We start from the raw sequence: 19,953 nt of genomic DNA, 5'->3' as shown, positions 1-19,953 counted from the left end.
TCGAAATCTGTACATTATGTGTTGTCACTCTAAGGGGAGAAGTATGGAGAAGCAAAAAGGAGAAAATATGAGCCCTTTGTCCTCATTCAGAAACTGGAGGTCATAACAAAGACTGCCTGCTGGGTGCAGTACAATTGATGACCATTAGATGGCAGCATAAAGTCAGCATGTTCCTGCCAAGTACAACCTCTACATGCAGTACTGCATCCATGTCATGTATAGCCCCTTTTCCACTGCAGACTACCAGCTCGACTTGTTTGGTTTTGCATTGTAGAAATGTTGTATCTGTACCTGCTTCCAGGTACTTTTTTTCGTATCACCTCCGTCGAAGTTCCAAGCGAGCTGAGGCGATACTAAAATGTGACGTAAAAGCAGACTGCTGATTGGTCAGAGAGAATCGTCACTATTCACTGCATCATCATTGCGCGCGCCAGACAGAGGCCAGCAACAGTTTTTTGTCAATTGTCGTACTTTATTTCATCACTAAATCCACTTCTGAGAAGTTTTGAGGTGAGAAATCAACTGTGTAGATTTTAAATATTGAAAGTTTTACGAGAAGTGATGGCGGAACAAAAATGTGCTTGAAGGTTTTCGGAGTTGAGGAGCTCCGCAAGTGACGGCGGGGGCCTGTGGCAACGCACGGGAGAAGCTCGCGAGGCCGTCTGTTCCCACAGTCACACAGACCGCTGCAGCAACAACGGCAGAGGAAAACGCAGCCGTAAGGTTGTCATACCGCTTATTTGTCTTTGCATTCTGAGCAATGTTGAAACATTTTAGCTTAAATAAAAAGACAGCTGTTTGTGGGGCGCTGGTATGTGTGTCGCATTGAAAATTATGTCGCTATGATGACCAGCTACATTGAGGGATACTATCTAGGTTCTATCTGTTAAGTTCAGTTTTCAGGTCCCCAGGAGTAATATTGTACAATGTGTTCTGTGGCTCTGATAGAGCTTTGTCAAGTTTATTACAGAAATCTCCAGTACAAACTGAGAGTGTGGAGTTTTAAAGACATGGGCATTAATCAGGCAGGTAGGGTCTAAGGCTGTTGAGTTTCATGATGGGAAGTGTAGGATCCAGTGTTTTTGGAGCTTCTCAGCCTCTGTTGCTTTGACGTTGACCATTCTGTTTTTAATGTGTCTCTGGCAAGTTTCCCAACTTTGTGGAAGTGCAATATTAAATCGCTGGTGTACTCCTTTAAGCCTGTCCCTTCTGTTGAAGTTACCTGATTAAAATGACCCTACTCTTCTGTGCCAGTCATCATGTGTCTGTTTTGTTATGTGTGCCTTATTCAGTTAGCCAAGAGTCTGAGAGTGGGCCCACACACACACACACACACACACACACAAAAACACCACAAACAGGCAAAAACCCCATGAACAATTGTGGCAGACATCCACAGCACTAGAACTATGCATCATCTGTTTAACCTTTTCAGCCTCTGGCTTTCTATTGTCCTACCTCTCCAATAGCCGGAAGAACTCAGCCGGGCCTGAAACTTTCATGGCTGATGAACAATCACGAGCCTGTGGAAAGATTTTAACAAAACCTCATAATCAGAAGAGAGAATGGCTCCCACATCTCATCTCAGAGCTTGTTGACAGATGTGCAAAATCACCAGCTTTATCTGGGCTTAAATTTTAATGTTGTGACTGGACAGAGCATCTGGGCATTAGGAGTGACATATGTGAAATGGAAAGTTGCCACACCACCTCACTCCAGTCTACCAGTCTGAAAGTGCTGCTCCAGCGCCTGGAAAGAATGCTCCCTCTTTCCCTCTCACTCTGTGACGCCAGTGCTATGGCATCGTTAGACCTTCACCGAAACCAATCCCTTTTAAATGGCACTATTCATAAAACCTGCTCATGGTATTTTCACTAGTCTGCCCTGTTCTGCACATGCTGGCTGAACTAAGGTGGGAAATCCAGACCTCCAGACCTCCAGACCTCCGACATAAAGGTCATTCTGAATGCAGGAAGAAGGAAACAATGCAGGAAGTAAAGGTCAACACAAAACTGAAGCTGCTCAAACTTTCTCTTTGGGAACCATCAGTGAAATGGCAATATATCTCCAGAAGCTTGTCTATGCATTATACTGAGAGGTATGGCATACATTGTTCAAGCAAAATATTGAGCTCTTCAATGCCCAAAAAAACTCTTACTGGATACAAAGCACAAGGAGGAAACAACAGAAAATTCATATGAATATATATGAAATATATGTGGCTAGGATAGAATAATATGTGGAATATTCCTATTGTTCTGCCATGTGAGGGGAAGAAGGTTTTTTTGTCTTGGACAAGTGTAGTTCGGACAGCTGTTCTTCAGCTAAGATGCTTTCAAACCATTTCCATGACATCTTAAGTTCACCATATTAGATGGCTTGTTTCCTCAGTAGAATAGCAGTTCCAAACAAAACTGATCACATCAAGGTAATGCTAGAATATATTCTGTACAAAAGATCCATCATCATTGACACCACTAGAATCTTGGTTTGTGTATGTGTAAATGTTGCATGTGATTCATTTATTAGAGTTGATACTGTAGCCCATGTCTGAAATAGGCTTGAATGTGCAAGAACCCACTGAAGCCCAAACCAGAAGATTTCTATTATGTCATCAAGATCTGAGTATAAGATGGCACTGCCAGAACAAGCAAAAAGGAAACTGAACAACAGCAAAGCATGGCAGCACTGTCGAGTGACTCCCAGCAGAACCAGAAAAACAGCTGTGTGTCCACAGCTGTGTGAAATATGGTGTGTCTTGCTCTGCCTGTTGCTCCCCATGGACATGTCTGTCATCGCTAAATCCAAATTCCCTACCAACAACTATAAAACACCACATACTATGGAAGATACTGAAAAAAACCCCAGCATGTACAGTACTTTCTGTTTGTGCATGTTTTACCTGTTCTACATGTTCTTGCTTCCTTTCACTCCTGTAATAAAAACCATCCCATTAGCTAAGCAACTGGCTGTGTGCCCAGCTTTCCTCGTGGTGGAAGTTTGAATATCTATATGCTTACATAGTCTCTTAACAACAACCAGTGGGTAACCTCATGTGAGTGTTTTCTCACCAGGAAAGAGGTGACTTCATATCAGCAGTATCTGGAGAAAGAGGAATCCGCATCTCATGCCTGACCCTTGGACCTCTGAGGATTCATGTAAACAACTAGACAATAATCTTTACAAAATGTCTGTGGTTAATTGGTGGAAGTTGTGTCATTTTGGTTGTTGACTGTCTTTACTTGTTTGAGGTTTTCTTCATGATTACTTCACTTTTTTTAGGTGTCAGCTGAATAGTTACAGCGGATGACGTCAACGGGACAAAATGTTCAGGGACTGATAGATGAATGAGGATAACCCTCTGGTGTGGTAATATTATGTCATTAAAATAATGTTGCAATATTACTTGACTATGCAGTTCATGCTCTCGTTCCCCAAACCACTGGCGCTAGGGATGGAAATGTTGGTTTGTTGGTCCACTGTTTTCTTGTTCTTGTTCTTGTTTTGTCAATAACTTTTAGTCCTTAAGTTCATTATAGTTTTCACTTATCCAGAAAAAAATAACTTTGTATCTACTGTATGAATTGCCACATAATTTGGTACAGACGTTCATGGTTCCCGACAATTTATTGCAATAACTTTGGTGATTCCTCTAGCTCCACCATGAGACATTTGTGGTTTTAATGAAAATGTCTCAACAATTATTGGATGGGTTGCCATGAAATTTGGTACGGACATTTCTGTTCCTCTCAGGATTTATTGTACTAACTTTGGTGATCTCCTGATGTCTCATTTAGGTAAACATTTTACATTTTACATGTCCAATATTTTGGTTCAATGTTACAATGCTGATGTTAGCATTTAGCTCAAAACACTGCTGTGCTTGAGTACCATCTCACAGAGCTGCTTGTGAATGTGGTATACTCTTTTTCCATCTTCACGAATGGAAGTCTGGGAATGAAAAATAAACTGTTTCAACTAATGTGTCTCTGTCTAAATGCACTTACACTTTATACTCTAACAATGGTGTTATAGCTCTGTTTTGCTCTTGATCCTGATGCTGCTGTCGCCTTGGGCTCACATGATCAATAGTATGTTCATGTAGGTCAGACTTTGTGTTGTAAAAGTGGTGGGAATAAGAGATATGTGTTTTTGCAATTCTGGGAAAGGATGTAGAATCACTTCCTGTCCATGTGCCCTATTCCCTAATGGACAATTAAGTGAATCATGTAAAATTCCCTACTTGTGGCAAATGTCTAACCCCCATCAGGGCAGGCAAGTTATTCCTTAACCTTAATTAATACCATATTCCTGCAGTACCTTTTCTGTTTCTCTCTTGCTTGCACAAAACTGGCAGTGATAGTCATTCCCAGCAGGGGACAGGCTGTGCTGACATTTATAGTAGTTCAGTTTTCAGTAGCGGTCTTGTACATTGATTGTTTTATCCAAATGACCTAATTTCCTGTAACAACAGGGTTCGCTGGTCTACCTGTAAAAACAATGCTTTGACTTGTGGGTAAGAGTTTCCATGCTGTGTGTGTGCTGGGCTGCGATTTTCCCCCCTCTCATCGCCTTTGGTGTCATGGAAACATGTATGCAGAAGCAGAAGTGTGTGTGTGTGTGTTTAGGGAAGGGATGTTGGAGGGTGGAGGGCGCTTTCCATTTGTGGAATAATCTGAAAGGGTGGGGTTTATACAGGAAACGTACCATTTAAGGTTACAGGTGCCGTTTAGTTTGAAGCTGATAAGAAATCTTGTATTTTGGCTAACTGCTTCTTATTCCTTGTATAAAGGTTTAGGGTTACTCAGTGATTGGAGTGATTAAAGTGAAATACACTTTTATCGCTGATGTTTTTGTTAATCCCTTGGGTTCACTTAGAGAATTACACATGCTCATCAGATTGTTACATACTAGCTTTGTTGAAGTGAGTTGCCACATGGTTTCTTCTTTGGAAAGACAGTTTCTTGCTGTGTTTAAATTTTGCAGTGGGTTCAAATTCCCAAATGCTAAAAATTCTAAGATCACATAATAGATCCTAACTGCCATTAAAATAATTCCCTGTCCTAAGTGTAAGGGAATGTTGTATACACAAAAGCTATTTTTTACCTGCTGTCTCATTGGTGCCATTGTGTGCTGGGAATCAGGGCCTGGTCTCGGGTTACTGCTGAGAAAACAAGCGTAGCATGAGTCCAACAGGTGATGGGCTTGATGGAGGGGCTTGTCATAACACTGCAGTGCTTCATCACCAGGGGTCTACTGCTAAAAATTAATTACGCATCAGGGACTTCAGAAGATTATTCATAGCCTCACTGTAGGGTTTTAGTGGAAAGGGGATCCCCTCTGAGAGAATGGAAGTATCAGAGGACTTTCTCTAAGAATAAACAGCTCATCTGGACACTGAGCAACATCCATTTGACTTGTGGACCAAACAAAGTAATGTGAGGTCATTCAGACTTTGGTTTTTAAATATCTGCTCTGCATCTGTAAGCTGATGTCAAGCTTTAAGTGTTAATCAGTAACACATAACAGATCAGTTACAAACAATCGAAAATGGGGTTATGCTCTCTGATGCTCTGGAATGCCAATTGGTTTCTGTTTACTCTGTTCCTCTTCCTTCAGGGTAATTGTTTAAGTATATGTTTCAGACAAATCACTAAAAAACAAAGCAGGTGCAGAACATGGACAAGTAAACAGAATGCAACCTGTTACATCTGCAGGATTCAAAATATATCAGTACTTGCATGCAGTCACCTGCTCTGTGTACTCTGGAAAAGAGGGGAGATTATGCAGCAGCAGTGAGTTAGAAGGTCACAACACTGCTGAATGTCAATTTGATTTCTCGTCTTCCTTTAAAAACCAGACACTCCCAGCCGCTCCCAGAGAAAACGTTATGGTTCAGCACTTCCGTGAGATGTGATGGCTTTCCCACCAACCCTCAAGGGGAATCACAAAGAAATCTGGTTAATAGGGTTCTACATTTGTCTGGGTTTTTAAGAGTTAACTGAGACGAGGTGTTCCTGAAAAACATCAGAGGACTCTGCTGTGATCTTGGTACAGATTTACTTGACTCCCATGTCAGACAGCATCCTGGGAGGTGATAAAATATTTCAATAGAAACCCAAAACTCCCACCCTGAGATTAGGCTCCAGAGGAGTGAGACAAAGCGGTAGAAAGAGATGAGGATTTCAAACTGCCATAAATACTTGGCAAAGTAACGTGAACTGGAGAGCAGCTAGATAGTTAATGATTAGAATACACTGGTAGTGTTTCCCACAGGCCACCACTTTTTCCTTGAGTGTGTAGCAAACAAAAGTCATTGTTTGGTGTAGGCACATTGGCTTAAATTAGATGCAATTAGTCTTATCTTCCTGGCCAATTAGAGCTTCGCCTGTATGTATTTGGTATTGGAAGACTTGAACAGACTACAAACTTCTCAAAGGGATGTTTTGGATATGTGAGTGGATGCTAACTCTTTTCTGAGCAGATGCCATGGCTTGCATCCCATGAGGGATGGATAATTCCCATATTTCATATCCTTGGCTGAAAGATTTTTCCCCCACTGTTGAAGCTCATTTTCGCTTTAAATGTTTGATTTGACATATGATTTAGCCAAAGTGCCCTTTCAAGGGTTGGTTCACCCTAATTACGAAAAACCATGTTTACTCACGCACCTCTAGTGCAGTGCTTTACCCATGCAGACATTATGACTGGGCAAACTCCATCTGCTGATGAAGACCATGTGATATGATCTAAAGCTGGACCATGGGGTGAGATTGTTTTGCTAATTTGTTATACAACAGAAGTAATTGGAATATTAATTATTGGTAATCAAAGCACAAAATTACATTGGAGAAAAATTACAAGCTAAATTTCTTTCTAGAAACATTGTCACTTTTACTTTCATTGGAGCTACTGTCTACCAAAGACATAGTCCCTATTAAAATTGTTTATGAAATATTTCAACATTCTGGGAAAATTTTTAGGCTTGCTTGACAAGTTACCACTCTCTTTCATGTCGCTATGCTAAATATGAAGCTAGAGCAAGAAGGCGATTAGCTTAGCAAAAAGAAAAAGAGAAGGGCAAAAGGTAACTTAACTTTATCCAATTATTTAAAAACCAGCAACCAGCCACTCTATTTAACACGTCACTGTGGCTGGCCAAGTAGTTGGGGCAGCATGTAATCCAATGTAAAACCTTCAAGTTGAAGTTTTCACATTTCCGTTTGTTACAATCAAAATTTAAGAGGTGGTATTATGCTTTTTGGCTTTTTCCCTCTCCTTACCGCTCCTTTATTGAGTTATATATCTTTTTTGTGCATGTAACAGGTTTGCAAAGTGAAAAAGCCCAAAGTCCAGCCCAAAGGGAGTTCCCATCTCCCACAGAAAGCTCTGCTCTGAACCGCTTGAAAACAGCTCATTTGTAGTCAAGCCATTTCCCTTCCTTCCCTGTGATGTCACACGGAAAACACGTCATAAAGCTTGCCAAGCGGCTAGGGGGTCAGGCACGCCCTCAAACCAAGCTAGTCTGAGCGGAGGCCCTTTGATTTTAGTTAAGCCCCTTTTCCACTGCACAGTACCAGCTCCACTTGGCTCGACTCGACTTTGTTTGGCTTTCCATTGTAGAAATGTTGTACCTGTACCTGCTTCCAGGTACTTTTTTTCACATCACCTCAGTTGTGGGATACTAAAATGTAACGTGAAAACACGACAGACTGCTGATTGGTCAGAGAGAAAGTTTTATATTTTACTCTTTCGTATGTAATTTCGTGACTAAATCCTCTTCTGAGAAGTTTTGAGGTGAGAAATCAGCTGTGTAGATTTCAAATATTGACAGTTTTACGAGAAGTGATGGCGGAAATTTTCGGAGTTGAGGAGCTCCGCAAGTGGCTGCGGGGGAAGCCTGTGCCAACCCGCGGGAGGAGCGTGTGAAGCTGGCTAGCCGCCCGCTCACAGAGCCCTCTGCTCCCACCGTCACACAGACCGCTGCCGCAACAACGGCAGAGGAAAACACAGCTGGAAGGTTTTCATACCGCTTATCTGTCATTACATTCTGAGTAATGTTGAAACGTTTTAACTTAAAGAACAGAAAGCTGTGTGGATCGCTGGTGTGTGTGTCGCATTGAACATTATGTCGTGGCAGTTGTGTGTGGCGTCGCTATGACGACAAGCTATGTACTATCTCTGGGTACTATCTGCAATGGAAAACGGAGCAGGGCCGAGTAGAGTTGAGTCTATCGATTTGCGCTATGGTAGCATTTTTCGGCAAGGCGGCATAGATCGTAAGAACACCGGCAACAGTTCAACGTTTAGTCCTAAAAGACGATGCAACTCCGACTCTGTTTGGGCCTGGAAATTCACAATCACAACCTGTAAGTATGCTTTATTGGTTGTGAATTATATTTAAAATAAACACGGCAATGTAACTTCACAGACTGTTCAAGTGCGGAGTTGTTATAAACGTTGGCTAGCACAGCTAAAGTTATGTTACACCCGATGTGAAAGCTACTGATCAAACGTTCAAATTGTTTGGCCAATTTTTATGTAAAATTGAGTTGAAATATGGTGATTTATGTAGTGGTTTATGGTAAGATGTGGAACAATGATGTTGTGTGATTGTGGACTTAGAGTAACTTATACCATCTGCTAGGTTACGGTCGCAGTCTGAAGAGGCTTTGACTTGGATCACACTACCTTGTTTCTTACGACCTGCCCTTCTCTGCTTCTGATTGGCTAGTAGTCCTTACCTTGGAAGTGCGCATGTGCAACTCCCAACTAAGATTTTGTACAAGTAAGATGCATCCCTCTGTAGCTCAAGAGCGGAGCGTACAACACATAGGGTGAAAAGAGGAGCTGCAGCAATGTGCAGTATTAGAAAAATATGGTGTTTTTTGAAAATTAAACCATGTAAACCTGTTCTGGTACAACCCCTAATTAAGATTTTGAACCTTAAAATGAGCATAATACCACCAACCATGGACTGAGCCAGGCTTGCCGTTTCCCCCTGCTTCCAGTCTTTGTGGTAAGCTATGCAACCATCTCCTGGCTCTCGCTTTGTATCTAGCATACAGATGAGACCGGTATTAATTTTCTATAACTCTAAAAAAAAAAGAATATATGTTTATACCAAAATGTCAGGGATGAGTAACAGGAATGGGCAATTGTATCTGAAAACCATGGTGGAGGCAAAAGTTTGAGACAGAAAACTGAACAAATCACACCAAAAGTATCTGTTTATATTTGGAGGTGATTATGTGTTTTGTTTTGGTGAACTGACCCTTTAAAGAGCAATTTGGCAAAATTATACATTTACACACAAACATGCACACACGTGTACGGTTCTCTGCGCCCTGTGTTGGGTGTCACTAGATTATAGGGTTCTGTAGTTTCTCACTGACATCAGACTCTGACCCTGCAGGCCTTTCTTTGCATTCCTTCATTAGGCTCCTGCAGAGTGTGGCCACTCACCCAGGGAGGGGAGGTCATCTTCCAGCCTTTTACTAATCACAGCCTCCCCTCCTGAGCTGCCAGACCCCCTCACCAGCAGCTGGCAGGTGAATCAACGCACTCTTTGTCGAATCACCTAAAAGGTCTGTTTTCTCCCCCTGAATCTTTTTTTTTTATGTGGCTGATTATGGGGTAAAAGCCAGTGAGTCAGAGAAGTACTGTTGTTGGGTTTGAACTAACAGCTGCTCCTCATTCATTACCTTAATGTTTTCTTTCTTTCTTTCTTTGTCATCATGAAAGTCTTTTGTAAGGCACAGCCTTGTATTTATGTCATGATGTATACTTGTGTATTCATGTTTAGAATCAGACCGAGCAATCCTCCAATTTCTCTCTGACTGTGTAATCCTGAATTTATGCCTCGCAAATCTTGTATGGAGCAAAAGTTAGGGAAGATGGGAAAAAAATGAATCAGATCACATACAAGAGAGAGATAAAGGAAGAATGGAGAGGGAGGGGAAGTGGGAGGAAGGAGAATGATGAGTGTAGGATTGTGACAGGTGATAAATTAATGTGGAAGGTTTATGAACCCCTGCAGTTAACACTTTAGATGCTTTAAATGACTGTTGGAGCAGGGTGTCCCCTTTTTAGAGAATATGGGCAGTTAAAGCCCCATGCTGTGCTAATGAGGGTGCCCGGTGCCTTAACCCAGCATGGGTGCTCTCACATGTAGAAGATTGCGGGAAAATTGAGATATAGAGAACGGAAGTAAGATGTCATGTCTTTGCCAGGACCAGAGAAAGAATTTTCCACAGTTGTACAAGGTTAGCATAAAAAAAAATTTAGTTGGATTTGAGGGAATCTGGATGATTGAGTCATCAGGATGTGCATTAAAAAGATTATTTTTAAAGAAATAACATTTACTTATTTGCAGTTATGAAGCTATATGCTTCCGCCAATAGCCAGTTAGCTTATATTAGACTGGGAACAGGAACAGTTAACCTGGCTCTCTCAGAAGATAACAAAATGTGACCACCAGCACCTCTAAAGCTCTAAATGCTCAAAATGCTCTAAAGCTCGCTACTTAACAGTTTTATCTTGTTTGTTCTGTACTAAAACTGAAGTGTAAGAGCTAGAGGTGCTGGTAGGTTTCTAACCGTAATGCTGACACAGCAAGACCAGTCTTTATGCTAAGCTAAGCTAACTAGCTTCGACTAGGTTAATATTTAGCATGCATGAGTTTGATATCAATCTTCTCATCTAACGCTTTGCAATAAAGTGAATAAGCACATTTCCCAAAAGGTTGAACTATTGCTTTGGGATATTTTGACTTTTCATTTTTTCAGCTACTGTAAATGTATAAAAATGACTGTGGAAAATGGCATCATATATTAGTCTGTATTTTACAATTATAGCCTTAAGATATAAACTATATTGCTTTTTTTAAAATATCAGTTTATGTAGCTTCTAGTGTAGTGCATTAGTCTGAGTCTCTTTGATCCTTCAAAAGGAAAATAAAGTCACACCAAAAGTGGACAAATACCTGTCTGCTTTATTAACAAAACTTTATTTGAACAAAACTGAGTTAGTATTCTTAACGGATAAATAGTGGACTTCACATGTTGTGATGCTCAGCATGTGGTTGCAGCAAAATGACACAAAAAAGCTTCTTTATTAACCTCGACCAGTTACCCGAAAATACATCACCAGGGGCTTAACAAGATGCAACCTCAAAGCGACTTCTTCTCACAGGTGTGTTTATAAAAAATAGGAGGAAAAACACCCTAATTTTTAGCTTGGCTTTTCTCTTTGTATTCAAACCACAGTCATGTTGATATTCAACACATGGAGCCAGTTCTCATTGTGTGCTTATGTGGACAATAGCTAACATGCAAAAAAAATGTTCTGAGGACAAAAGATTTTTGTTTAAATTATATAATATTATATTATAAATTGAGTGATAACGTCTCAAATTTATTTATGTGCTTGCAAATCTTTTTTTGCTGACAATTTTCCATTGTGTGCTCAGGACTGAGTCACAAATATAATGCCTTACACACTGAACAGTGGTGAACTGAAATATTTTGCGATGATGTTGCATCATAAAACAGGAGACCTTTCCTTTCACATTTTGCTGTCTTCACAATTATTTTAGAGGTACTGGTTGGTGGATTTGAGTCAAAATCTAGCACGGATAGCTGTTCTGTTCTGCCAGGTAGCTGTTTCACTCTGTTATAGTTATTCACTCTGTAAAGTATGTTCGATAGGCAACCACAGAAACATTTAGCAACCTCACAGTGATGACAAGATTTCAGTAAATCAATGCATCAGGTCAAGATATAGTTACAGGACATAGCTCCCAGTAAAACCACAACTTGTGTTGCATCACTGATGTATGCGACTCACAAGAGTCTCCACAATTAACATCTCTTAAACCCGACCTTCAGACACTGGAAGTGAGTAGGAGTGCAGTCACAGACTGAAGACACATCATTCTGCATTGTACTGCAACACTTCCTCTACTGTTAGGTTGTATTTATGACCAAGCCCCATTTAACAATGCATTCAATTGTGTTATCAACATATGATCTGAGTGTTAAACTCTTTATGTGGTAAATATCAGCAAAGAAAGTGCAGGCCACCCTCAGATCAGTGGTAATGTGGTGGATAAAGACACTCCAGATCCCAGGAGTGGTGAACAATTGGCTGTTGTTCTCATGAAGTTAATGTAACAGCTTGTCTCACTTGAGTTTCTCTGAGATGTGGGGTGAGGAAGAGGTTGGTATCAGTTAATCATTTCATTTTCTTTTTGCCCCCCAAGAAAGACGAACATGTTTGTCCTGGTATCACCTCAGTGCTGCTCTTATCAAAAGGTATCTTCAGAGGGATGAGAGGACCTGGGAGATCGAGGTCAGAAGAACCACATGGCACCTGGAATTCAGCCTCATCACCTGCTGCCAGGGTGTGGAGCCTCCAAACACCTGGATAAAGTCTGGACATAGAGTTCTTTCTGTTTGCCTAAAGCTATCTGGCTTTGACTGTCTGTCTGAAGGTTTAGCAGACAGATAAGTGAAAAAAAAAAACCAACACATCTTGAGAAACTTATGATCAAAAAGAGCTCTTTAACTTGAAGCATAATACTTTAATAAATAATTTTCAATGTGTTTCATATCAATATATCTCCATTTAACATCTGAGGTCCTTTCACAGCTCAAAAAGCTGTAAGAGGTTTACATGCACTGAATTTACCTCATTCCTTTTTTTACTAAGTGTGTGGTGACCTTAATTGGCTGTAGGAGGTTGTGGTTCAAGACGTAAGGACGACCGACATGACTGCTATGGAAATAGAACGTTATGTGCAAAGGAAAGCTTTACTCATACAGCGCACACAGAGGAGGTCTTCATAGCTGTGTCACCAACATGCAGGACTCTCAGCTGAGAGAATGGGCCCTCCACAGCCAGTAAATGACCCCACCCAGCTGGTCTCTGCTGTTCTCATCCAAAACCTCCTCTCTCCACCTCTCACTAACATCATCAACATGGCCTGCACCACAACTAAGAGACATGGAAGCAATTATAGCAGCAGTCACGGGAACATACTGGGTGAAGTTAAATCTGAGCAACCTAAGAAAATCAAAGCTCTGCCTCTGCGTTAGCATGCCAGGGTACTGAACATTGGTTCAGTAAGCCGTCAGGAAGAGTGGTGTTATGAAAAGGAAGACTTTTTTTAATGTCTTGTACCAGAAAATGAGGGTCCTTTTTGGAGCTTGACTGAAATGCAACAATATATGATACCAATTTAATTTAAATCTGTTTCTTGCAAGTTCCCCAACTTTATGTAAGTACAATACCAAATTGGAGTATCCCTCTAGAAGCAGCATATGTGATTTTGTGTATGCTTTATCCCATTAAAGGATAGGGTCAACAATAATCAGGTGCAACATGTGCACTGAAACTGTTTTGTTCCCAGTGTGCTTTGATTGGGGACAAAATCCCCTACCTTTGTTAATAATAATAATAATAATAATAATAATAATAATAACTTTGATTTATATAGCGGGGGGGGGAGGGAAGAGGTGAGAGGTGTGAGGCCAGGGGACATTAAAGTTTAGGAAGTGATCTCTTAATGGCCAGTATGGACAAGAAGACTGATTACAGCATGCCATGTGAGACTATCCTTTAATTAAAAACTATTTATACTATATCACTTTCAGTGCTCTTGCAAAGCATGTCATAATTTTTTAGATTTACTTAAATTCATTCTCGTACAGCATGTCTCAGCCAATAGAGACAGAACTCTTATATGCCTATTTTTCACAGGTTTTTGTTTATTTTCACTGGTGCTAAATTTACCAATATAACATGTAAAAGGGGTGTTCAGCAGCTGATTCAAGTTTTTCAAGACTCAGTCATACTGTAATGGCTTGAACTGAAGCTGCCAATGGGGAAAGCATATCAATCTAAGAACTGATGTTACTGTTTGAAAATAGTCAGCAATAGTTAATGGGCTAAAACAAGGCAAGTCTTTTAAATCACTTTTTGTTTCTGGATCCACACCAGTGGCTTTGATTCTCACAAGATCCATATAATTATTTCCGAATCTAGATGATAACTTTTTCTCACCACTGACTTCTCACAGGCTCATCCAAAATTTCCTCTGATCCTCCCATCATACCAGTACTAATTTTTTCCTCTCTGGCCTTCCACCCAGGCAGAGGTCATTATCGTTCACATCACATGGGGTATTACAAGACAACTAGGTATTTCTTCCAAGAGTAACCCAACTCCTCAGTGGCTGTGGTACAGCCAGATCCGGATGAGCTGAGGTGGGTCCGTCCAAAAAAGTGGACGCGCCCATGACAGCAGCTCCTCAGGGAGTCCACCCCTCCTTGTTACCCATGGAAACCAATGTATTAACACACACAAGTTTACTCAAATGTTCCTGTTGTCCGTGTCCAGGGGAGGGACAGTGGGGGGGGGGGGGTATTTATACATTATATATCCTGCATGTGCATATGTGTGTGAGTCAAAGTGAGAGAGACAGATTTGGAGATGGGGGCTGTGTTGTAAAAGGGAAATTTCTGCCCTAACAGCTCCCGTACCTAGGCAGAATGCACACAGAGGCCTGTTCCAAATCACTAATAGAAACCAGACACATGGTGTATGAGGAGTGAGGCTTTCACTGCACAGCCCCAGAGGGAACCACTGGAGGACTGACATAGCGAGGAGGTGGGGAGGGTAAATCAAGTACACAAAAAAAGAGAGAAAGAAAGAACTGGGTAGATAACACACTTTTAGCCGTTATTTGCCCTCGGAGGTTGCCTGAGATGGGAGCGTCAACTCCCTATTTGTATCTGAAATTTTTCCATTCACTTGCGAGATGAGTACTACTGACTGATAAGGGCGAAGCCAGCACAGCACTTAACTAAGATAATTCTTTAAAACTGAGCCTGGTGCATATGTGAGAAAATACTCCTTGACATCTTATTGATTTGACTTAACGGATAAAGTACCTAACTACAACCACATGCCCGCACACACACACACACACACACACACACACGCACACACAGAGATAACCACCCAGCTTCAACTTTGAACTCAATGACAGCATACTGAAATGTAGCCAGTGGGTTAGAAGATAAACATGGACAGAGAAAATGTGAAAAGTTGAGTATGGTGTAATAGTGTTTTTTTTATCAGACTACATCTGAAAGGGGAATAGAGGGGGAAGAATTGGAGTACTTGTGTAATTTGGGACATTGGGACTTCAGATCAGATGATTCATCGTCATCATTTTGTGAATTAGATGTTTTATCAAGACCACCAGACTTTTTAATCTCCTTACAGCTGCCTTTCCTTGCATCGTGTCTCGTCTCGTCTCATCTCCCCTCAATTTTCTATGAAGTTTGCCTGCGCATCACATTTTTTTTATATGCTCCCTCTGTTTGCCTGGAGAAGCTCCATGATGGTCATGTGTGAGACATCCGGCAAGTAAGAACAGAGACTCCACTTCAGTCTTTTTCTGCCAGCTTGTACTGTAAGCCAGGTCATAAGCAGGGACATTGAGTACCAGTGAGTGAGGAACGCACCGATAAACACTACAGACAAGTACACTGCCTTATTTAGAATCATAGTTGGAAGGGGGTTTGAGTCACAAGGCATTGGCAGCACAGTCTCTCCCAAGGGAATTCATTACGGAGAATGAATCAGCATTTTAGCACAAACATTAGGTGTTGGTGTTTATGCTCAGCAGATAGGTATTACCATGAATGGTCAATTCCTCCTTGGAGTGAGACATTTAGTCGCCAGGAGGTGGATATGAATCAACTTTCAGAACAGTGCTGTCACTTCCTGAATGAGAAATGGGAAACAAAATGGTAGTATTATTTTATATTTATATATTTTTAAATATGATTTTCATTTTGAACAGCTTGTAACATTATCTAACTTGATCCAACTAAAATACAGTTGGAGATTAGCTGGTAAAGAAAGTGGAGTATTTAGCAACTAAAGCCTAGTTCACACTACACAATTTTTAGCCCGATTTGCCGCTTGGCGAGCTTGGTTACGGTCAGGCTGTGGTCGGATTGTAAATCAGCAGCTGATCGGCGGTCGCCAGTCGTTACGTGTGAACTACTCAACGAAGCATCAAAACGGCTCCCCGACACATTTCTGACACATCGCCGACGTCTGCCAGATATCTAGCATGCCAAATATCTAGCATGCCAAATATCTGGAAGAGTCAGCCGACTCAACATCCACATCCAGCCAATGGGAGCAGGCAGCTACTTTTTCACCGCAAAACACTTTTTACTCACCTCCAGCTCTCTCTGTAGCTCAGACAATCCCTGCTGTCACGTAAACCTACTATCTGTGATTGAGCATACGTCGGTATCTACATATACGTACGGAGATACCGGAAGAGGTGGACAGATTCAGTGTGTGTTAGGTTACGACGTGTTGGAATAAAGTCAAGCTAAGACAACATACCGCCTCCTCATCTGTATTAAGGATATACAAAGATAGCAATATTCCGCATGGTGTCAGAAGTGGGTATGCCGACTGCACGCTGACTCGGGGTTTAGTTTCACTGGAGGAATCCGCCCAGGATGGCAAAGTTTCCGGCGCCGGAGCAGCTTAACTTCGTTAAACCGGAGGACTGGCCCGATTGGAAACAACGATTCTCCAGGTACCGAGTAACAACGAAGCTTAACAAGGAGCCAGCCGATGTCCAGGTCTGTGCACTGATTTATTCTATGGGCCCGGAGGCAGAACAAGTGTACAAATCGTTCGTCTTAGAGGATGACGAGGAAGAGGATTTTGACAATGTGCTGAGGCTGTTCGATGAGCACTTTGTGCCGAAAAGGAACGTGACTTTCGAGAGGACACGTTTCCACTTGCGGACGCAAGAGGTGGGTGAGTCTGTTGAACAGTACATAAGGCACCTGTATGAACTCGCAGCTTACTGTGACTTTCATGAGAAGGAGGAGGAAATAAGAGATAGACTGATCATAGGGATTAAAGACAAAGATCTTTCATTGAAACTACAAATGACAAGTGACCTCACTCTGAAAAAGGCAGTCGACATGGCCAGACACTCTGAGCTAGTAAAGCAACAGAACAGCGTGGCTGGCGCATCAGGGCACGTTGATGAAGTAAAATCAAAGTCTTATAAAAGTAAGTGGAAAAAAACACAGTATGAGGCAACAGGAGGAAGGAAAGAAAATGGAAGGCCAAACTGTGGAAAATATGGGCGCAGGCATGCAAGAGACAAATGCCCAGCTAAAGAGAGAGAATGTAATAAATACCACAAAATTGGTCACTTTGCAAACAAGTGCAAAACCAGAATGATACAGGAAGTGACTGAAGAAGTTGACAGCTTATTCTTAGGCTCAATAGAAGAAACTACAACCAAGAATGAGGCTACAGTGGATGAAGTCATCACTGATACAGAGCCACCGTGGCGCACAACTCTATTGATATGCCATACTCCAGTTAGCTTCAAGATAGATTAGATTCTGGTGCTGACACAACGATAATAAATGAGGCTACATATAGCCGCCTCCGTGTCAAACCAAAACTTAGGCCTGTAGTTCTAAACTGGAAAGTCCAGGAGGAAAAGTGGTCCGTTTGGGGCAATTCCTAGCTAAAACACAAGAGTTAAAAGGGAGAAAAATAACAGACTGTTACTTTAGGGTAATAGTGGCCAAGTCTACAGGTGATAACCTACTGAGCAGATTTGTCGGTGTTCGCCTGGGTCTGATACAACACATAGGAGAAGTCAGTGTGTTTGGGCAGTTAGGACTGCTTAAAGGAGACCCCATCAAAATAGTCCTAAAAGAAAACGCTAAGCCATACAGTGTTGCAGCCCCTCGCCGCATACCCATTCCGCTGCTGCCAAAGGTAGAAGAGGAGCTGAAGAGAATGGAAGAAAATGGCATAATAGAGCGCGTGACGGAGCCCACGGAATGGGTAGTGCCAATGGTGCCTGTGATTAAGCTGACTGGAAAAGTAAGAATCTGCGTAGGTCTTACTAAACTGAATGAGAAAGTGAAAAGATTAAAGTTTATCTTGCCAACCACAGACAGCATCTTGCACAAACTGGCCGGAAGTAAGGTGTATACAACTCTGGATGCTGCCAGTGGATTTTGGCAGATGGCCCTAGATGAAGAAAGTTCAAAGTTAACTACCTTCATAACACCAAATGGTCGGTACTGTTTTAAACGGCTCCCATTCGGAATAACATCGGCACCAGAGATATTCCAAAGGAGGATGCAAGAACTGCTATTTACATGGACGACATACTTGTGTTTGGACCCACTCTGGAAGAACACGACCGCCGCCTGAAAAGAGTGATGGAGACAATCCGCGCATCTGGCTTAAAACTCAACCGCCAGAAGTGTAAGTTCAGGCAGGCAACCCTTCACTTCCTGGGCCAAGTTATCAGTCAGGAGGGAGTGACTCCAAGCCCAGAAAGAGTGTCTGCCATCACCGCCCTAGAGACACCTACAAATGTGAGTGAGTTAAAAAGGGTACTTGGCATGGTGAATTATGTTGGCAGATACATACCCAACTTGTCACAAATCCTTCATCCCCTTAACGAGCTGTTGAAGAATGCAGTGGCATGGGTGTGGGACTCGCAGCAAGAAGCAGCCTTTAAGAAGGTAAAAACACTGATATCCTCTGCACCTGTCCTTCAGTACTTTGATCCAAAACTGCCTACTGTAGTAGGTGCTGATGCATCCAGTTATGGATTAGGAGGAGTACTGCTGCAAAATCATGGAGGCACACTCAAACCAGTAGCCTACTGCTCACGTACACTAAGTGAGGCGGAAAAGAAGTATGCACAGATAGAAAAGGAGTGCCTTGCTAGTGTATGGGCTTCAGAAAAGTTCTATCTATATCTGTGTGGTCTGGAAAGCTACAAATTACTTACCGACAATAAACCACTGGTGACACTCATCAACCGCAGAGACCTAGACAAAACTCCACTGAGGTGTCAGCGACTTCTGATCTGCCTAATGAAGTTCAACCCTGTCGCTGAGTACATCCCAGGTAAGAACCTGATAATACCTGACGTTCTGTCGAGGCATCCGGAGTCAAAAGTGGATGACACAAAACTGAGCGAGGACGCCCAGGCATACGTGGATGCCATCGAAGAGCAGGAAAGGCCTAAAACAGTGCTGGAGCGCATAAAGGCAGAGACAGAGCAGGATGAAACCCTGCAGAAGGTCAGACTATACATTAAGTCTGGCTGGCCGCGATATAAAAAGGATGTCGTCAGACCAGCTTTAGACTATTTTATGGAGAGAAGTAGTCTTAGTGAGCATAATGGACTGGTGAAGAAGGGAAACCAAATAGTGATTCCACAAACAATGAGAACTGAGATACTGGAGAAGATCCACCACGGGCATCAAGGCTTAAACAAATCCAGGGAGAGATACAAAGATGCCGTCTGGTGGCCAAAGATTAGCCATGCGGTAAAGGAGAAAGTCTCCTCATGCCCACACTGTAATGAGCACAAACCGAGCCAAAGCCGGGAACCACTTATCACAACGCCTTTGCCGGAGCTCCCTTGGCAGAAACTAGCTGCAGATCTCTGTGAGTTCAAAGGAAAGCACTTCCTCATTGTTATTGACTATTATTCAAGATGGCTTGAAGTATTGAGTCTCACCCAGACCACAAGTGAAGCGGTTATAAGTAAGCTGATGAGCATATTCACACGGTTCGGGTTACCTGAAGAGCTGATTACAGATAACGGCCCGCAGTTTACCTCACAGCTGTTCCAGGTCTTCACATCCAAGTATGACATCCAGCATACTAAATCGAGCCCATACTATCCCCAAGCTAATGGGATGGCAGAGCAAGCTGTCAGGACCGCTAAAAGCATCCTGAGGCAACAAGACCCCCAGCTAGCTCTCCTGGTCTACAGGGACACAGCCACGGAGCCGACAAAAGAAAGCCCAGCCAGACTCCTTATGGGAAGGAGACTGCGAACCACAGTCCCCA

At 42.1% G+C, this 19,953-nt stretch overlaps 1 long non-coding RNA gene across 1 annotated transcript; it reads left to right on the top strand.

Moving 5' to 3' along the window:
- Nucleotides 1-430: 430 nt before the first annotated feature.
- On the top strand, nucleotides 431-3,887 carry LOC123975630. The gene is made up of 4 exons (XR_006826120.1): nucleotides 431-510; nucleotides 588-723; nucleotides 3,075-3,158; nucleotides 3,283-3,887. It is a non-coding gene; the product is annotated as an uncharacterized LOC123975630 (long non-coding RNA).
- The last annotated feature ends 16,066 nt before the right edge of the window (nucleotides 3,888-19,953 follow it).

This window comes from Micropterus dolomieu, linkage group LG08, assembly GCF_021292245.1.
Source record: "Micropterus dolomieu isolate WLL.071019.BEF.003 ecotype Adirondacks linkage group LG08, ASM2129224v1, whole genome shotgun sequence".
Classification (NCBI taxonomy): domain Eukaryota; kingdom Metazoa; phylum Chordata; class Actinopteri; order Centrarchiformes; family Centrarchidae; genus Micropterus; species Micropterus dolomieu.
The sequence above is the reverse complement of the archived record's forward strand: the minus strand, read 5'-3'. Positions and strand labels throughout refer to the sequence as shown.